Source organism: Haemaphysalis longicornis, unplaced genomic scaffold, assembly GCF_048455015.1.
Source record: "Haemaphysalis longicornis isolate Haplotype H1 unplaced genomic scaffold, Haemaphysalis longicornis Haplotype H1 scaffold_7, whole genome shotgun sequence".
NCBI classification, from domain to species: domain Eukaryota; kingdom Metazoa; phylum Arthropoda; class Arachnida; order Ixodida; family Ixodidae; genus Haemaphysalis; species Haemaphysalis longicornis.
In genome coordinates this window covers 174,773,309-174,791,298 of record NW_027526422.1, presented here as the reverse complement: position 1 = coordinate 174,791,298, position 17,990 = coordinate 174,773,309, and the positions used below count along the sequence as shown (strand labels likewise).

General features: G+C 47.6%; 1 long non-coding RNA gene across 1 annotated transcript in view; it reads right to left on the bottom strand.

Moving 5' to 3' along the window:
- Positions 1 to 11,066: 11,066 nt before the first annotated feature.
- LOC144145544 (uncharacterized) overlaps positions 11,067 to 17,990 on the bottom strand; it is a 38,932-nt gene continuing 32,008 nt past the window's right edge. Inside the window, exon 3 of the long non-coding RNA XR_013317525.1 lies at positions 11,067 to 11,265. This is a non-coding gene — a long non-coding RNA (uncharacterized LOC144145544). The remainder of the gene's footprint in view (positions 11,266 to 17,990) is intronic.

Below are 17,990 nucleotides of genomic sequence, written 5' to 3'. Positions count from 1 at the left end.
AGTTGAAGCAGGGCAATATTAAATAGTAAAGGAGAAATAACGGAGCCTTGAGGCGTGCCTTTCGACGGTGTTGAGAATGTGCCCGTTTGTATTGAACCCAGTCGAATTTTAGCGGTACGGCCTGACAGGAACGCTCGTACAAAGTTGTACGTCGCTTCTCCGCAGTTGGTGCCTCGGAGTCCTTGGAGGATCGCGTCGTGGGTGACGTTGTCGAAGGCGCCTTGAACGTCTAAAGCCAGGATGGTACTGGGGGTGGTTTTGCTGAGGTTGTCTATAATTTGTCCTTTCAGCTGCAGCAATACGTCCTGGGTAGACAGATGGGCGCGGAATCCGAACATTGTGTGAGGGTAGAGGTTATTATCGTCAAGATGTTCTGTCAGTCTACGGTTCACCAGGTGTTCGAAGAGCTTTCCAAGGCATGATGTAAGCGAGATTGGTCGAAGGTTTTCAATGCTGATTCGTTTGTGAGGTTTCGGAATTAGCGTTATGTCGGCGTGCCTCCACTGTGGTGGTAGGGTGCCGGCTAGCCAATGTTTGTTGAAAAGTGCCAGTATGGACTCCTGCGTGTCCTCGTTCAGGTTTTGTAGAAGTTTATTGGTAATTCTGTCCTTGCCTGGCGTGGTGTTACGGGTCAGACGCGCAAGTGCCCCCTGTAGCTCTTGCATTGTAAAAGGGGCGTCCATGCATGCGTTCGGTTCGCCTTGGTACGGAGGGTGATTTTGTTGCCGCTGTTCTGTGCCGAATAGTTTGTTTTGTATAGTTCGCAATAATTGGTCCGGTGGGTTTGGGTGGTTATGCACCAGGCGTTGGATCTGCTGTTGCGTCGTGGTCTTGGATGGTTTTGAGCCCAGTAGATGTCGTAGTATTTTCCACGTTCTTTTAGTGCTCAACGTGCCACTTAATTCACTACAAAATGTTCTCCAATTTTGCTTTTGCAGTGTTAGGTCATACTCTGCTGCCTCTTTGGTAATTCGAGCTATTTTTAGTTTTAGTTTTCGGTTGGTTTTTCTGGTTTTCCAGCGTTTGATTAGTCCTCTGTGTGCAGCCCATAGATGGTCGAGGTGAGTGTCAATAACCGGTGTTTGAGTAGTCATAGCCACAGTTTTGGTGTGGCGTTGTATCACTTCCTCTATCTTTGCTGTCCAAAGTTCAAGATTTTCTTCTACAGGTGGTAAATCAGTCAAATCTTGCCGAACCGTGGGCCAGTCTGTGAGCTTGGCTTGTCCTAGGCCGCGGCGTAGGGAGCCGTGAGCCAGTGTCAGGGTGACGATATAGTGGTCGCTCCCAAGATTATCCGGTAGCCGTTGCCAATAAAATTGGGTGACATGTCGTACAAATGTAAGATCTGGAATGGTGTCCCTTGACACACTTGTTCCCAGTCTCGTAGGATAGGTAAGGTCGTTGCAAAGCACAAGCTGGAAGTTTTGTGTTGCTTGCAGCAACGCCGTTCCCTTCTTAGTTGCCTGTGGGTAGCCCCAGGAGTGATGAGGTGCGTTGAAATCCCCAAGGAACACTAAGGGGTTTGGGCCTGCGTTCTTGATTGCCTCCGCCAGAAGTGGGTTGATCTCCGTAAGGGGTTGGTTCGGTGGGCTGTATATGTTAAGGATGAATAGACTCCGCTGGCCAGGCTTCACCGGAATGATTTCTATGAAGGTATGAGCGATGGGTGAGGCGATTAAATGCTCTTGGGCCGTCAAATCTTTATTAACTTACACCGCCGTTCTGTCACTGCGATCACTCGAGTACGTTTCATACCAACGCAAGGTAGGTTGTGGCGTATCCGTTTCCTGAAGAACGAGAATTTCTGGAGGCGATGCCTGGATGCAGTTTTCTAATTGGGCTTTTTTACTTCGGAATGACCGGCAGTTCCATTGGTAGATTTTTATTTCATTTAATTTCACCGCCATTCATCAGGAGTAAATTACGATGACGGTGGAGAGTCGCTAGCGTACTGCATCATCGGAGACTGCTGGGAGCCATCTTGGCGTGGCTTTTTGTGGGCTTTTTCAGTGGTGGTCTCCAACTGGGTAATCCGAGATTCTAGCGACGGGAGTAATGTTTCTTGAGCTGACCGGTTTTCTAATGCTGACAGCCGCGACGCGATTTGGTTGATGAGACCGAGCATATTTTCAGTAGTTTCAGAGATTAGCTTGTTGAGGACCTGGGTGGACTCTGTTATGAGGCTCACAACTTTTGGCAGCACCTTTTCTTCCATGAATGTCTGGGCTGGCTCTGGGACGGGTGGTGGGCTAGGTTGGCGCTGTATGGAGGTTTCCAACGCCTCTATCCTCTTTTGCGAGTCGGCGTTTTGTTGTTTAATCTCCTTGAATAGTTGTGTGAGTTCGGATGCTGGTTGTGTGTGTGGTGGTTGTGTGTCAGGCGTTATGACTGGGAGAGGGGGAAACTCTGGAGCAGCGGGAGCATTAGAAACTATAGCTGACCAGCTTACCTTCTGCGCTGTTGTTCCTTGACCAGCGGTGTGACGGGCCGTCGAAGCTTTTGGGATCGTTGGGATTAACCTCTTAGGGCAGTCCTTCCCAGCGGTGGAGTGGGCCAGATTACACAGTTTGCATGTTGGTGCACACTGATGGTCACTGGCTGGGTTGTTTAGTCCACAGTCAATGCACTTTGGTCGGTCCGGGTTTGGGAACACGTCTTGTCGGTGGCCGAGTTCTCCGCACAAGCGACACACTTGCACAGAACGTCGGAATGGGCGGCATCGGTACAGAAGGCTTCCCACTTTAACGTAAAATGGGACGTGTGGACCTTGAAAAGTCAGTAGGGCCGAGGTGTTTCGACCCATGAGGCGTGCGTGCAGGAGCAAAGGCTTGTTGGCTTGCAGCATATCCTGTAGCGTCTCAGTGCTCACTTCGGGATCAAGGCCGTGGATGACTCCCCTGCTTGTGTTCGGTGGTGGCTTCATGTACGGTTGGACTTCGTAGTCCTCTGCTCCAAGCCTGAGGGACTGGATTGCGCTTAGCGTGATGGCTTGTTCAGGATCCGGGGTGCAAGCAACAATTAGGTTGTTGGGGCTTTGTACTTGGACGACTACGTTATCGTAGAAGTCTTGCTGTGGAATTTGGCTCGCCGCGGCAATGCTGTGAGAAATAGCTCTCGGTGTCCAAGGCGAAACGTTCAGTCCAGTTCTCCGGCGGTACTATTTATATGAATGAAAGAAAATTGGGAATGCTACGCATTGCGCGCAAAGCTTCGCTGGTCATCCACCTTCCCAGAGTGGAATGGCTCATGAATTTTTTATCTTCATCGCCGCTGCTCTTTGGGTGCTCCACGGCACAGCAGGTAGCCCGTGGGGATTCTCATTATTCCTTAAAATAAACAAACAGGCAGTAACAAGAAAAGGTACGAGCACAAGATTCCCAGATACTGCTGTGCACTCACAGCACTTTATGATAAACAAGCCGTAGTTCCCGGCCATGCCCGGGTGTGTCAGTACATATAACAATGGGTATAACACATACTGAGTACACCGGTAAGGTCGTTATTTTTCCTCAAATCTAGATTCGCCTCAGTAGGTATAGTTTAGAACAAAGTCTGAAATTACATCGAAGAATTTCCGAAAGAATCGTTTTAGTGTTTGAGTGAAACTGGATACCAGTACTCCTCTCCAGCACAAATATTTCAATCGAGTACGGCGTCCATAGACGAAAGCACACAGAATACGCTTTTCGGAAAAGCCAACTTCCCCACGAATACTCTGTAGCTCTGTCTAACCGGCGATTTTTAAGGGCGAAAGCCTGAAGCGCCCCATTGCGCGAACAACCGGCGTTGTTGTTGGTGAAGTTGTTGTTATCATCCTGCACTGAAAACGGCCGCCGCTGAAAAGAGTAAGCAAAAAACACATTTCAGAGCGATCGGGAATCAAACTTGGGTCTCCGAAGTACGAGCCGAGTGCGTTACCACCGCGCTACAACAACTTCTTTTCTTCTTTTCTCTTTATTGCCTGTCTTCGGTATACACAATACGAACACCAATAAAAAAAGGATTAAAAAGCGCGAAAAGACGCCAGCACGTCACTTGCTAGTGTGCGATTGTTAAAAAGGCCGATGCCAAGCCACACTTTCCAACACATTTAACCAGTCAGCTGGAGAAAGTTGGGCTTTATCCACTTCTAAGATCTCCCGTACACTCTGGTAAAACAACTCTCTGCTCGGCCTCACATCAACATCATTATTCTAGATTTCCACATGCTATACAGGTCCAGGAACATCAAAAGATCATACGGGACGCCGCCGTAGTTTTCAACGGCCAAGGACCTGATTCCATGGCTATCCGACGGGAGACCATTTTTTAGTGTTCTCTGAAAAACGTCCAACAGGAAAACCCCGTCCCAACAGTCTATGAACGAGTGCTCTACTGTTTCTGGCTTTTTACAAACCAAGCAGTCAGCTGGGCCTCATGTAAAAAATAAACCTTTTTGAATCATCCAAGTTTTAACAGGTAATACTCCCGCGTGTAATTTAAAAAAAAAAGACTTTACAAAGGCGGGACAGTCATTTTTTTTACGCACTGACATACATCTTCTCCTGGCCCTGCACTGTATAGGGATCTGTACAAAGGAGTCGGCAAAGGCGTGTCAAGAAAGTCTCTATACAGCTTTTTTTCTGTGCACGGTAGCCAGATATTCGAAACAACACCGTGAGAATAAAAATCTTGCCGCAAGTACCACCTCACGTAGATAACCATGAATGCCACCGTCATGGACACAGGAAGTGACAACAAATTTGGGCAAAACTCTACCTAGGCACACTTGACACACGGTGCGCAATATAGGGTTTGGCACATCACGTAGAAAAAGAAAGCGGTTCACAACCTGACGTAGAAAAAGGTTCGCAAGAGAAAGGCCCCCACAGCGCACTCGTCTAAACAGGTTGGTTCGACTTATGCGCTCCCAAGTGGAACACCAAATAAAAACAGCAAACACCCTGTGCAATCTTTGCAAATTGGCACGCGAGCAATGGAGAACCTGCATCACGTACCAAAGTTTTGACACGAAGAATAGATAACACAATCGCTCGCGTGAACACGGACAACAGCTTACCTCCCCCCTTATACACTTTATCACGGATTTCGATGGCTTGCTTTCACCAGAACGGGTCACTGTCACGATAGTTTTCTAGGGGGATGTTTAAGTACTTCACTGGTGTGTCTACCCAGCTGATACCTGCGAATGTACGCGTCTTCCACAACCAGCTGCCATGTCAGAAACCAATACGCTTATCCCAATTGACGGAACTACCAGTGTAGAGGCAGAACCTTTTAGGAACACTTATACTTTCGTGGATGCTACCCGTGTCTTGGAAAAACAAAGCAATGTCGTCTGCATAAGCGAGCGCATGAACTACGCAGGACTGTAATGAAAACCCGCTGATTTTCCTATTTTGAAGGGTGTTTGCACAAAACGTTTCAATAAACATACAGAACAGCAGCGAGGACAGCGGGCACCCCTGGCGTACAGAACGGCTGACCTGAGCTGAAGCGCCTACCGACTTGTTGACCACCGAGCTTGTACTACAGTCGCTATACGCCATGCGTACACCATCCGTAATCATTTTTCCTACGTTGTGTGCTCAAGAATCATCAATAGCAGTTCGGGGAGGACCTTGTCGAACGCTTTTTCTAAGTCTATTTGCCATTGCTACTTCTTGCTCAAGGCTGTCAGAGCATTCCAGGATGCTACGGGCTACGTGGGTATTGGTCGTAATAGAACATACCCTTAATGCCACATGTTTGGTGTGGTCCGACTATTTCTTTCGCTACTAATTGCAGCCGAGCAGCTAAGACCTTCATTAATATCTTATAGTCGACATTTGAGAGACTGATTGGACAGTATGCTGATACATTCCGAAGTTTAATGGCATCTTCAATCTTTGGAATGAGAACTGTGCGAGATAGAGTGAAAGATGGTGGCAGTCTGTTGCTTTCGTACGCTTCGTCGTAAACTTCACATATAACACTGCGCTAAGCGTGTCTTTACAGGCATTGTAAAAACACGCGCCTAGGCCATCTGGGCCTGGCGTTTTACCGGGGGTTAAATCATCAATGGCAATCAAAATTTCATTAACGGTGATTGGCATCTCAAGGATACCCTTCATGTCGTCTCCTATTGTAGGCATTAAGTTCGAGAATTCGTGTCAGAAATTATCGGCGTAGAACTTGATAACAGAGAAAAGGGCTTCATAAAAATCCTTGAAAGCACCCTCTATCTGCGCGTGGTCACTGGTTAGCACTCCACGATTTTCAACTTCGACTATCCTATTTCTACAAGCGTAGCGCTTTTCTGATGCAAGCGCGCTCTTGGTGGGCGCTTCATCTAACAGCAACCTTTCCGCCCTTGCTCTCACCAGGGCACCATGGTATTTATTCCAGTCTATAACTTCAAGCTCCGGCCTAACCCTTTTAATCTCTTCCTTATTCGACCCTGGCGACTGGCATTCTTCATTAGTAAGCGACGCGAGGTTTTTACGTAGAAGTTGTTCGCTTTGTCTCTCACGATACATCCGTGCACTTGATTTTTCTACCGCACTCAACTTTACTTGTTGTTTAAAAATTTCCCACCCAGAGGACCAGCTAGTTTTCCCATCTGGTAAACGCTGTATTTTTTTCATTTATTTCAGTTGTAAATTTTCCTCCTGGAATAATTTACTATTCATTTTCCAAAGACTTCAATTACACGTGTTTGCTATTGGCTTGCGCCCACCATGGGTAAAAGAAACCAGGCAGTGGTCGCTAAACGACAAGGGTGTCATGCAATAATCACCGCACTCAGGCAAGTGCTCGAGCGAAACATAAATCCGATCCAAGCGGGCGCGGCTTGTGCCCTGAAAATTGGTGAATTGCACTTGTCGTGCGCCAAGCAGCGCATCCCCGACATCTTCTAAACAATAGTCTGACGCTGCCTCAAGCAACGCCGAGATCAAGTCACGGAATGCGTATCACTGGACTTGTCGCGCGCAGAGCATACACAGATAAAGTCTCCAAAGAAAAACAACTATACGTTCAGTGTCCATTAGTGCACTGATATTCTCAAAAATACTCTCCTTTCGTTCGCTCGTGTCGGCGCATACACAACTACAACACGCCAATCACGCGACAAAAATTTAAAATCGCTTACTATGAACCGCATTGCAAGACAAGCCGCGACCGATTCAATTGCAACGCCCAAACTCTGTTTAATTAACAGCCTACTCCCCCCCCCCCCCCCCCACCTCCCCCCGGAAAGAGCTTGAAACACCGGGACTATTCGATTTACCGTCTCGGACTCACCGAGAATAGTCCGCAGGTAGTCCGAAGATTCTCCATGAGATAGGAATACACATGAAAAACGAATGCCGGATTGCTTCTGGGGGAGTCCGCGGTGAGTCCGAGACGATAAAACGAAGAGCCCCACGGTAAATAGTCACGTGTAGCCAGGACGCTCGACTTCCGGTCTGTGAATCCTGCCAACGCCGCCTGGGCGTTGATCCTGCTTATCTTAGGCACTATGGATCCGAACCTTAAAGAACGGTAGCCCTTGCTCTGCCGGCCTCAACGAGTGGTTACAGTTTTCTGAAGCCCTCGGGTTGCCAAGTTTTTCAACTTTTCGTCTGCCCGCATACCCCACCCTTGGTCACGCCCTACTCTTAGCCGATTTTTGGCCGGATGGTGCGGACGCTACGATTTGGATATTAAGTGCGAATGCACTTAATAAGCGACCCCGAACCTTCCGCCGTCCGCATAGCAACAGCTGCGGGTGCGCGCGCTTTTCGTCTTCCTTAGCAACGGGGGGAGATGGGCGCGCGCTGCCTGGCCGCTGACATGGCACATACCCACGTGGGAGATTGGCCAGGAATAAGTGCGAATGCACTTCTTAAGCGAGCCTGAATCGTCGCGCTCGCATAGCTCCTCCTCTCCCCCCTCGCCTACTCTCCTAAAGCCCCTTTACTACTCTCCAGCTCGCAACACCCTCTCTCGGCGCGCCAGCCAGGCCACTACACAGTTATATAAAAAAAAACAGCATCCGGCGCCAGGTTTCGATCTGCGTACTTTGCGGCTGCAGCGCGACGCTCTACCGACTAAGCCACGGACGCGACGTTGATATCAGTGTTAGTAACGCGCCTTATATCTTTAACGCATTCAAACTACGTCGTCAGCGGCGTGCGTTGGCGACTCAGCGGCGTTATAGCGGCTTGATAACTGCGTGGTGTACACGTGATACTACAAACCCGCTAGTTCTGCATTCTCTCACGTGACTGCGCCTCCTCTCCCTTCACTCCGGTCGGCGCTTCGCAGCTGCGGTGCGCTGCGGTGCGGTGCGCTCCTCCTCTCGAACATACACGTTAATTCACCAAGATTTCCGCAGAGGGACAAACGAGGCGTGTTAAGCCGAACGTGATCACGAGGGGGTGTTAATGTAACTAACGGGCAAAATGCCACCAAACTTCAACAAACTCCCCCTCATAGCATCACCCCGTGCTTCGCACTTCCTCATACTCCCCTTCGGGGAAATGCGGCGGAATTTTTGCTGCTTTTTGAGGTTTTTCTCCTTCCTAACTTACTGTCAGGGGCGGCGGAAGGGTCCTGGAACCTTTTTCAACTATTTATTGATTGCCTTTTTTTTCCCGACTTTTGCTCCGCCGGCTTTGCCGGCTAGGCTTACGACGAGGACGGTTTGTTTACGTTGCAAATGTGCGTATAACTTTGCGAGAAATGCGCTTACCGAATTGATTTATGTGTCCAAACTATCGGAGCAACCTCGCGATCAAGCGATTATAACCTTTAAGAGGCCATTATATTGCAGACATCCTAAAAGATAGAAGTGCCTGCCACAAGCACGAAAAAAATCTTGGCACCGTCGACTCCGAGAGTCAGATGAGTGGCAAACAGACGATCTTTCGGCAGAGCCTGCCTCGTTTTCACATTACGCCAGTCGCTGGCTTTGCAACCAACGACGCAGCACGGGTAATTCATGTCTGTCCAGCGGACGCGGGTGCTCGTTTCGGAACTTCGCTGCTTAATCGGAGACGGCGCGGCGGCAAGCGGCGGTCGGTAGGTAAGCCCGCACACGAATGGAGACCGGAAACGCACCATCGTGACGTCGCGTGCGGCGAGACGTCGTTAGAAAACGTACAGCGAATGGCTTTCAAATGACGCAGCCAGCGCGGACTGTGGAGTCAGCCTCATCGGCTGAGAAAGGCTATGTTTAAAAATTGCTTACAAATTATACATAGAACGTACGGGGCTCAAGCTTGGCTAAAATGCTCCCCATAATCCGTTCTACCAGCTGTATGCATTTTATTGCCACCTTTGAAACGTGTTTCTGGGTCACTTTAAGTGCACGCGGAATTTTTTTTTTTTGGTAAGGAGTGTCATTAAAGATGGACCTTTATTAAGATCCTGCGTCATAATAAGAATGTACTCGCAAAGTTTAAAAGCTGTAGGTCCAGCACTTTTTGCTAGGCAATAATATCTCATCCTACCCGTGTTCACTTTCTTAGGAGTGTAAACTCCAAGATCCCGCTCGCTCGTTTGCGGGTTTATTAGAACAAAATCCTCAAGTAGTTCTCTGTAATCCAAAGCATATCAACTGGGTAAACACATATTGAGTAATCCGTGAAAACATGTATTCTACCCCAAACCCCCATATTGATTGTTAGGTGAAAACACTGTAAAACAGCTTTAAGACATTCGTATAGGTTGCCGATATCGGCAAACATGAGTTCGATATCTGAACGGGCCGGCGATAAAATTCGGTCAGTTGTCGGTACTTAATTCTTTCAATAGAAATCCTATTGCGCCGAAACTCACGCTGGCCGTTCACATGAGCAAGACGGGCTATTCCAGCTATCCTAGCCCCCAGGAAAAAAAATAATAAAAAGGATAACGCCCCTCCCCTCCCTCCTCCTTTGTTTACCGTCGCATTTATTTTGCGCAGAGCTCAACAAACGCCGTCCGACGGTGCGAAAAGCAACTTCACTCCAGACTAAGAAGTCGCCTCGGCCCCTATCAAAAGCACCAGCAGTGCTGGCATGACGGTGTGCTTCTGCAGGGGAGGTGTACGTAAAGGAGCACTCACGGAAAGGCGATCGGCGATAAAGCCCGATACTGGAAACGTGAATTCTTTTTCTTATAATTTTCATTTCCCGCATCACCGAATACGTCAGCGCGGGAAGTTTGAAATCTTGAAGGTTGAGACGCCACGTGGTGCCAGCCAGCTGAACTAGAAGCTTCCTGTCCCAGATTTCTGGATATGTGTGCGTTCGGCCCTTGTAGGATGTAACACTTGAAAAAAAAACGCAATGCCATACAATTCTTACGTGCTTCTGGAGAGGTTTGTAGTATTCATAACTCTAGAAGATAAGAGAATATGGAAGCTAGGATTTCCATGTTGATAAATTTTTGTAAAAAATATTGGGCCACTTCCTGCAACTAAAAATGGTAAAATTCAGTTGTGTCGCTGGCATCGCTCGTTTTGAGCTAACTACAAAAGCATAACCTTTTCGATTAAACATCTGTACTAAACTGTTAGCACATTTTCCCTTGCATCGCATACACTGTTGGAGGACTTGCTGTACCCAAATGGTGCATGTAAATAAAAATCGAACTTTTATTGTTAGTACGTCGCAATTTACGAAACGCCCAACTTACCTGCGAAAGGAGTGGTGAAACTGCTTTCGAGGATCGGAAATTTACAGATAACAGTGTACAAACCCTCCCCTGAGACCTGTAAGAGTGTGCGTTAGCCTTGTTTCTTTGTGCTCGTCCCTCCGCATATAATCCATACCACAAGCGACGCGTACACCTAGAGCGTCGCTCATTCTCTATGAGCTTATCTCTCCTAGAGGGCACCACATAATCGCTCCACTGCGTAAAAACATTGCTCATGAAGGTCCCACAATCTCCACACTGTCACGTGCCCGGATCGGCTATGGTGTTGGATAATGTCTACAATGGCCATTTGTATGGGCCATTAGGTATTCGTGTTACAGACGGATGGAAAGGCAAGATAGCGTAGGTAGCAGAGCATTGCACACGGACAAAACAACCAGGCGATACAAACTCTGTCTTGCGTGGCTTAATTTTTGCATATTTTTAATACAGTTCAGAACGCAGTGTTTGATACTAGTTGTAGAACCCGCAGCAAGGTGCCCAGGGTCGAGCGGGATATGGAAACCACCGGGGGGTGCAGGTTCCCATGCAGCGATTACGCCCGAAGGGACGGCAGGGGCACATAGGAGGGCATCTGTCCACACGTAGGTCCGATTCGCACTAAAAAGAGATTATGTGCAAAGAAAGAGTCATTTACGGGGTCACATTCTTATGACGCCATGGCAGCGGTAAAGGGAACTCGCATTCTAAAATACACGTGAAAAGAAAATACTAGAAAATCCAGAAAAAATAATTTTTATCTGAGGGAGTTCTCTTTCTGCTTTGTTATACGGTTTAGAAGGACTTGTTGTTCGGCGAGTTGGTGCATTTTCTCAGAAGGGGTAAACTGCGCCAAGGAAGACGCTACACAGAGAGAGGTACACAAAGACAGGCGCAGGCCCAAAGAAAACAGGCGGCTATTTCAATGAAAACAGACATCCCAAAAACAATATCTTTCTAGACTATTATCTTCAAAATACAATTTTATTAATTTTCCACGGATGGTCAGAAGCTTTGTCGAACTAGGAAAGTAAAATCCAGCCTCAGAAAATTATGGCGAGTAAAAGCGATACTTATTTCTTCGACGAGGAACGTTTTTCACCTGCGGTCAATTTCTAATGTTTTCTACAGCAATTCTCGCCTTTTTTTCTTTGGAACCACCATAACCACAGGTACTCGAATTGAAGTATCCAAATGCGTTGTGACTAAGAGAGAACAAAATTTCCTTGGGGTTTTGGGCATGGTAAACCGACTTTCATCTTTACCTTGCAATGCTGTAACAAGTGGAGCATACCGCATATTGTGACGAAGCCAAAAATGACACAGTTGCCTTGAAGGAAAAACAAGTTTATTGGGGCGAACTCGTGCTCCCCTAACAACTAAAAAAATAGACAGGTGGCGAAGCAGCAGTCAACAATGTGATTTACGCAGGTGATTGTCGTTGAATCAAATGCCGCGGCGTCTGCTATACGGGCATCTATCTTCAGGCGCCGATGTTTCTCGAACAGTCGAATTACATCGAGAACATTGTAGTTAAAAGACTATTCTAGTGTAGTGGGGTTAGGGCGAAACATGCTTCCTATCAAATGAGATAATCCGTGTGGCATATGAAAGAATGGAACATGTGCCTCACTCGGTGCACGGATAAGACAGCCTCGGCGCAGCAAGCGATAAAAGCAATTACCTAAATAAAGAATTTCAATGCATGTTTCGTGGCAATATTCAAGCAGTTCATGTGTACCATTTTACGAAGAACACCCACTGTATTATGGAATACACTACGCTATTATTCGTTGACACGATGAAAGGTTTTTAGAACAGTATATTACATTGGAAGCAGGGGTAATGCTTTGGCCTGGATTTTTTTAGCCTGCAAACACATAACGTCACCGTACCCAAGAGGAGGCTTGAACAGATAGCTGCCACTGCACTGGGCAGTGCGAAGGTTTCCGGACACAAACAGTGTTCCCTTACCAGAACATGATTAGCCCCCCCTTGAGAAATGCTATTTCGGGATAAGGCCTGCTTCCTTTTATGAACATAAACGGAGAGGTGAGTATTGGAAAGGTCGTGCCTTCGAATCGCACTATTAGTGCATACCGTTCTCACCTTGATTTATTTTGTGATATTTTCACATGGCTATCTTCACTCCGCGAAAAGCCAGGCGTATCACTTTATATCAGGAACTGGTGACGTTGTTATTTGTATTTATTAAAATACCTAAGTTACAATGAAGTCAGTTTCTTCGAATTACCGCTTTTATCAAAGTGTCACGCCATGTCGACCAGAGTGCATAAATTTTATGCCGGATTATTTGAAGAATTGTGTTTAGCGTCCTCTGCTTACAGCAAGGCAAGAACTTGCAAACGCGTACTAACGGCGGCTTGCCGTGTGGGCGAGCGACGTTCCCACTTACCGAAGACACCCACGCCATTTAATCTCTGCGCCTTATATTTAGATCGGGCGACCATAAACCAAAACCTTGTAGAGCGCCTTCGAGTCATTCATGAAGGCTGGCGCAGACTGTCCTGTCATCGCCTCAGCTATAAGAAAGCTGTAGAGTTGACTCTTAATAATGTCGCTGGGAAATGAAATACTGGCACAAGAACACCAAGAAGGCGGTTGTCATGCCACCCCGTAACATTACAATAGAAGAAAAGGATCGGTTAGAAGGAGGTTGTGACAGTAACAGTTGCATTGAAGACTCATTCACGTGGCCATTGATCAGGCCACCAGTTCTGTGCGGGGCTATCGCATATAAAGAGTAAACGTGAGCCGCCGACATTGTAAGACCTGAAAAGAATATTTGCTGGAAAGCGCCGGAAGATTGTTTCCGACTGCAGCACAAAATCCCCGCAAAAAGGGAGACATTTCGTTAAACACGGATATTCATCAGCTTTTCATCAGCTCGCAACGCACTCTCTATTGATGGGCTGATAGGCGCGCAATAATGAGCGCGCTATTCAGCGCCACAATGAGCGCACTATTCAGCCCATTTTCACTCGCTCCCACTGCAAGATAAATGAAGAACGCCCAAGGAAAGGTATAGGTAAGACAATTTGGTGACGTCGTCAATGAGTATAACAAAACACGCCCCACGTCACCATTTTTATATATAAAACGCCATATTACCCCCGCCTACTGTCCGACGCTGCCGAAATTCTACGAGAATCTCACGTAAACATAGTCCGCAATTCCCTGGCGAATCACCAAAAATACAAGCTTTTTTTATAACAACAAACTGTTTTCCCCCGTGCTCCAATTAGGAGACTGTTTTATGAGGCACCCTAGCACCCCGACGCGAAAACTCAGTGCAATAATAAAGCGCATATAGAAACTTTACATGTCATCATTGTTGATGCAGACATCACCATCATCGCTGCAGATCATCACGCGACCGGCCATCTCGAGCTGCTTCATCCTTCTTCAGAAAGTCGCCATTAAAAGTCGTTCCGATCTGCAATGTCGCCTCTTCATTTCGTGGAGTTCTTCGTCCTTTGCTTTGATTCCGAGAATTTAGGGCCGCGAAACCCGGAATTGACGTCGGAGACGACGAGCAGCGGGACCGCTACCTGAATTACGACGACTCCTGCTCCGGCGGACCAGATCCTTGGGACCCATGATAACCTCCATTGAAAGGAAGCTACGGCGACGTAACACGCTGCGGGAGAAGCTGGATGGCATCGTTGGGAACGTCGAAGAAGGCATCCTCAATGGACACCTTACCGCAGAGATGAAAATGACTGTTTCTCTGGAGCGGATTGAATTCCTCTTTCGACAGATCCAAAAGCTCGACGAGGATATTTATCTCGACACCACCGACGACCACGATCCAGCGGAGACATCCGAAGAAGCAGCTTTCAGCAACGGAATCGTACACATTACGGCGGAACTTCACTTTAGGTCCCGAGACCATCCGAGCGGTAAGTCTGGTATTACACCTTCTCAGACAAGCTCGCCGCACTCCGGGACCGTAGCCACGTGAGCGATGCTACCAACCCCGGAATGGACCAAATTCGATGGCGATCGACGACAATGGCTCCAATTCTGGAACCATTTTGAGAGTACGATTTATACGAACCCCGAACTTAAGCCTGCGGAAAAATTCCAGTACTTAAACAACCTTTTAACGGGAAAAGCTGCTTCCGGAATATCAGGAATGCCTCCGACAAAGAAATGCTACAAGGACGCGGTAGCGCTGTTGAAATAACGGGTCGGAGATCAGGCGCTCCGTGTACGACATCATATGGAAGCCGACATCGAATTAAAACCGTTCGCTTCATCCTTAGACGTGGTGAGATTGCGGAAACTCTATGACGAGGTTCAAGTTCATTGCCGAAGCCGAAAAGCCCTTGGAACGACCCCAACAACGTACTCCTACATGCTACGACAAATTCTACTCCGGACGCTACCAAGAGATCTGGTACTTCGATTTCATCAGTGGTCAAAGATTCCCATGACAAACAATCCGAATGATGATTCTCCGATAACAACTACCGTTCATGAGACAAACTTCGAACAATGTATGACATTTTTGGGGCAAGCACTTGAATGTACGAAGTGATGGTGCCAAATACGTCAAGATACGAGCTCAGCGAGGCAAATTCGAAGCAGAAGCAGGCAAGTCCCCAAGTGCCTTCCGCAGCATTCCTCTACGGCGCTACAAGTGGGACTAAGAAGCGCATCTTCTGTTCTTCCTTGCATGAGACAGCGTCTTGCTCTTCTCAGTCGATAACCTTGGAAGGGAAGAAGGCCCTTCTTTCTCGAGAGGGACGCTGCTTCCGCTGCTTTACACAAGGACATCTTGCTAAGCAATGCACGGGAAACATTGTATGCCAGAACTGCTCCCGGCGACATGCTTCTTCCATGTCCGACAAAGACAAAAGGAAGGAAGTCAACGAGCAAGTCACTACGACTCCGGTCCAACTGATTTCCAGAGATGAGCGCACTATTATACTGCATCAAATGATGAATGCCAAAGTGGCCACATAAACAAGAGCATTGAACTGCAGAGTTCTTTTAGACGGAGGCAGTCAACGCAGATTCATTACGACGGACGTCTCCAGGAGACTAGGCTGCGAGTTGGTTACACAGGAAACCCTTACAGTGGGAGTATTCGGAGGAAAAGATGCAGCACGGACCCTGAATAGAGTGCGTGTACAGCTGAGTAGCCTGACAACCAACTCTGCGATCTTCGTAGAAGCGCTTGAAGTCGAGTTGATCTGCAACCAGGCGGTTCCATTCCCAGATGAAACTGTGATTGCTGCTCTGCGAGACAAGCTCATCGACACAAGCAGCGTGATGTGTCAGCGCGCAGATCACGATGGCATCGCTAACCTGATTGCACCTGACTTTTACTGGAACGTCGTGACTGGAACTATTCAAAGTTTGCCACCTAATCTCAAAGCCATCGACACTCGGCCTGGATGGACAGTACAAGGTCCAACAAATTAACCTGCACGCATAGTTCACTGCTCAAAAGTCGTATCACTCCACGCCTACACAGAGCCTTCAGACGTAGCATCCACCCTAAAGCAATTTTGGGAACTGGGAAGTATCGGCATCAAAGATAAGCCAGATCCTACAGACGACTCCGTAATGTTTGAGTTTGAGAAGCACATCGCCATCAAAAATGGTCGTTATGAAGTGGCTCTTCCCTGGAGAGAGGAAGTAGATCTTCCCGACAACCTTCAAGTTGCTAAAAAACGGTTGGACCACCTCATGAGAAAACTGAAGCTTAGCATTGCGGGGTTAAACGCGTACGACAAGGCCATGCGTCAGTACATTCATGATGGTACAGCAGAACGAGTGCCATGGACCACGCCAAGTGACGGGCGGTATATTTAGTATCTTCCTCCCACAGCCGTCATTCGCGAAGAAAGAATAATCACGAAGATGAGGAGTGTGTTTGACGCGTCATCGCACGCCAAAGTCGCGAAGTCGTTAAATGACAACTTGGAGGCCGTTCCGATTCTGAATTCCGACATCGTAGCCTTGCTTCTGCGATTTCGTCAGTACATGATTGGTATGACTTTTGATGTTGAGAAGGCCTTTTTACAGATATGTCTACGGGAGGCAGACCACGAGTCCCTACGTTTTTTTGTTTTGAAAGTTGCCCTCAACTTGGTCAACCATTTCCTCCCAAAGAGGTGTGGAGAATGTCTCGAGTCCCCTTCGGAGTAACTTCAAGCCCCTTTCTGCTAATGGCAGCACTTCAGCATCACTTCAGGAACCACATGGATTCTTATCTACGCACCGCGGGACTTCTTCTCAACTCCATGTACAGGGATGACCTGGTAATCGGTGCACATACAGAACAAGAAGCGATTGCTTTATACAATGACACCATCAATATTTTGAAATCTGCTTGTATGAATATCAGGAAATGGGTTACCAACAACAGGACCATGGCCTCTGTTTTTCTTGACAACCAAACAGGCTCATCCTCTACCGTATGCTTGTCGCATTCAGAGACTTCGAATGTTCTTGGACTGAAATGGGACACATTGCAAGACGTGTTTGTTTTTCGGCCGCCAGTCCGGACGAATGAACGACCGGCTACAGAGAGATTGACGCTGAAAGATATTGCCGAAATATTCGACCCCCTCAGATTCATTGGCCCTGTTATTATTACAGCTAAGATACCGCTTCAAGATTTGTGGAAAAGACGTCTTGATTGGGACAATGAACTACCCGAAGACTTGCCGTACATTTGGCAGCACTGGTGTGAAGAAGTGGATGCCCTTGAAGGGATTGATATTCCACGGTGTTTTGGTGAAGGGCTCAGTCAAGACATCGTGAAGGCTTTGTTGCACGTATTCAGTGACGCTAACCTAGAGCCTATGGTGTCCCTGCATATTTCTTTTTAGAAGATTCGACAGAAGCTGATATGACACGTCTGCTTATGGCAAAAAGTCGAGTGGCCCCTGTGAAGACTATCACTCTAGCCAAGCTGGAATTAACGTCTGGTTCTTTACCTGCACGTATGAGCCCATACATTCGCGAAAACCTGAACCTTGACATCATAGAGACGCACCTATGGTCGGATTCTTTGATTACCCTGTGTTGGATTCGGAACGAGACCACTATTTGGAAGCCCTTGCTGACGAATAGAGTAAACGAAATAAGAAGAATTACCTTAATCAGGCAGTGGCACTACTGCCCAGGAAAGGATAATCCAGCGGACCTCCTCACTAGAGGAATTTCACCCTGCCAATTGCAACAGTCCACATCGTGGTGGCAAGGACCTGTCTAGATCACTACACCTGAGTTCTGGCCTACAGAACCAACGTCTTCAGATGCACACGGCCAACAAGTTACGAAGGAGACCCGAAACCTGAACCTGA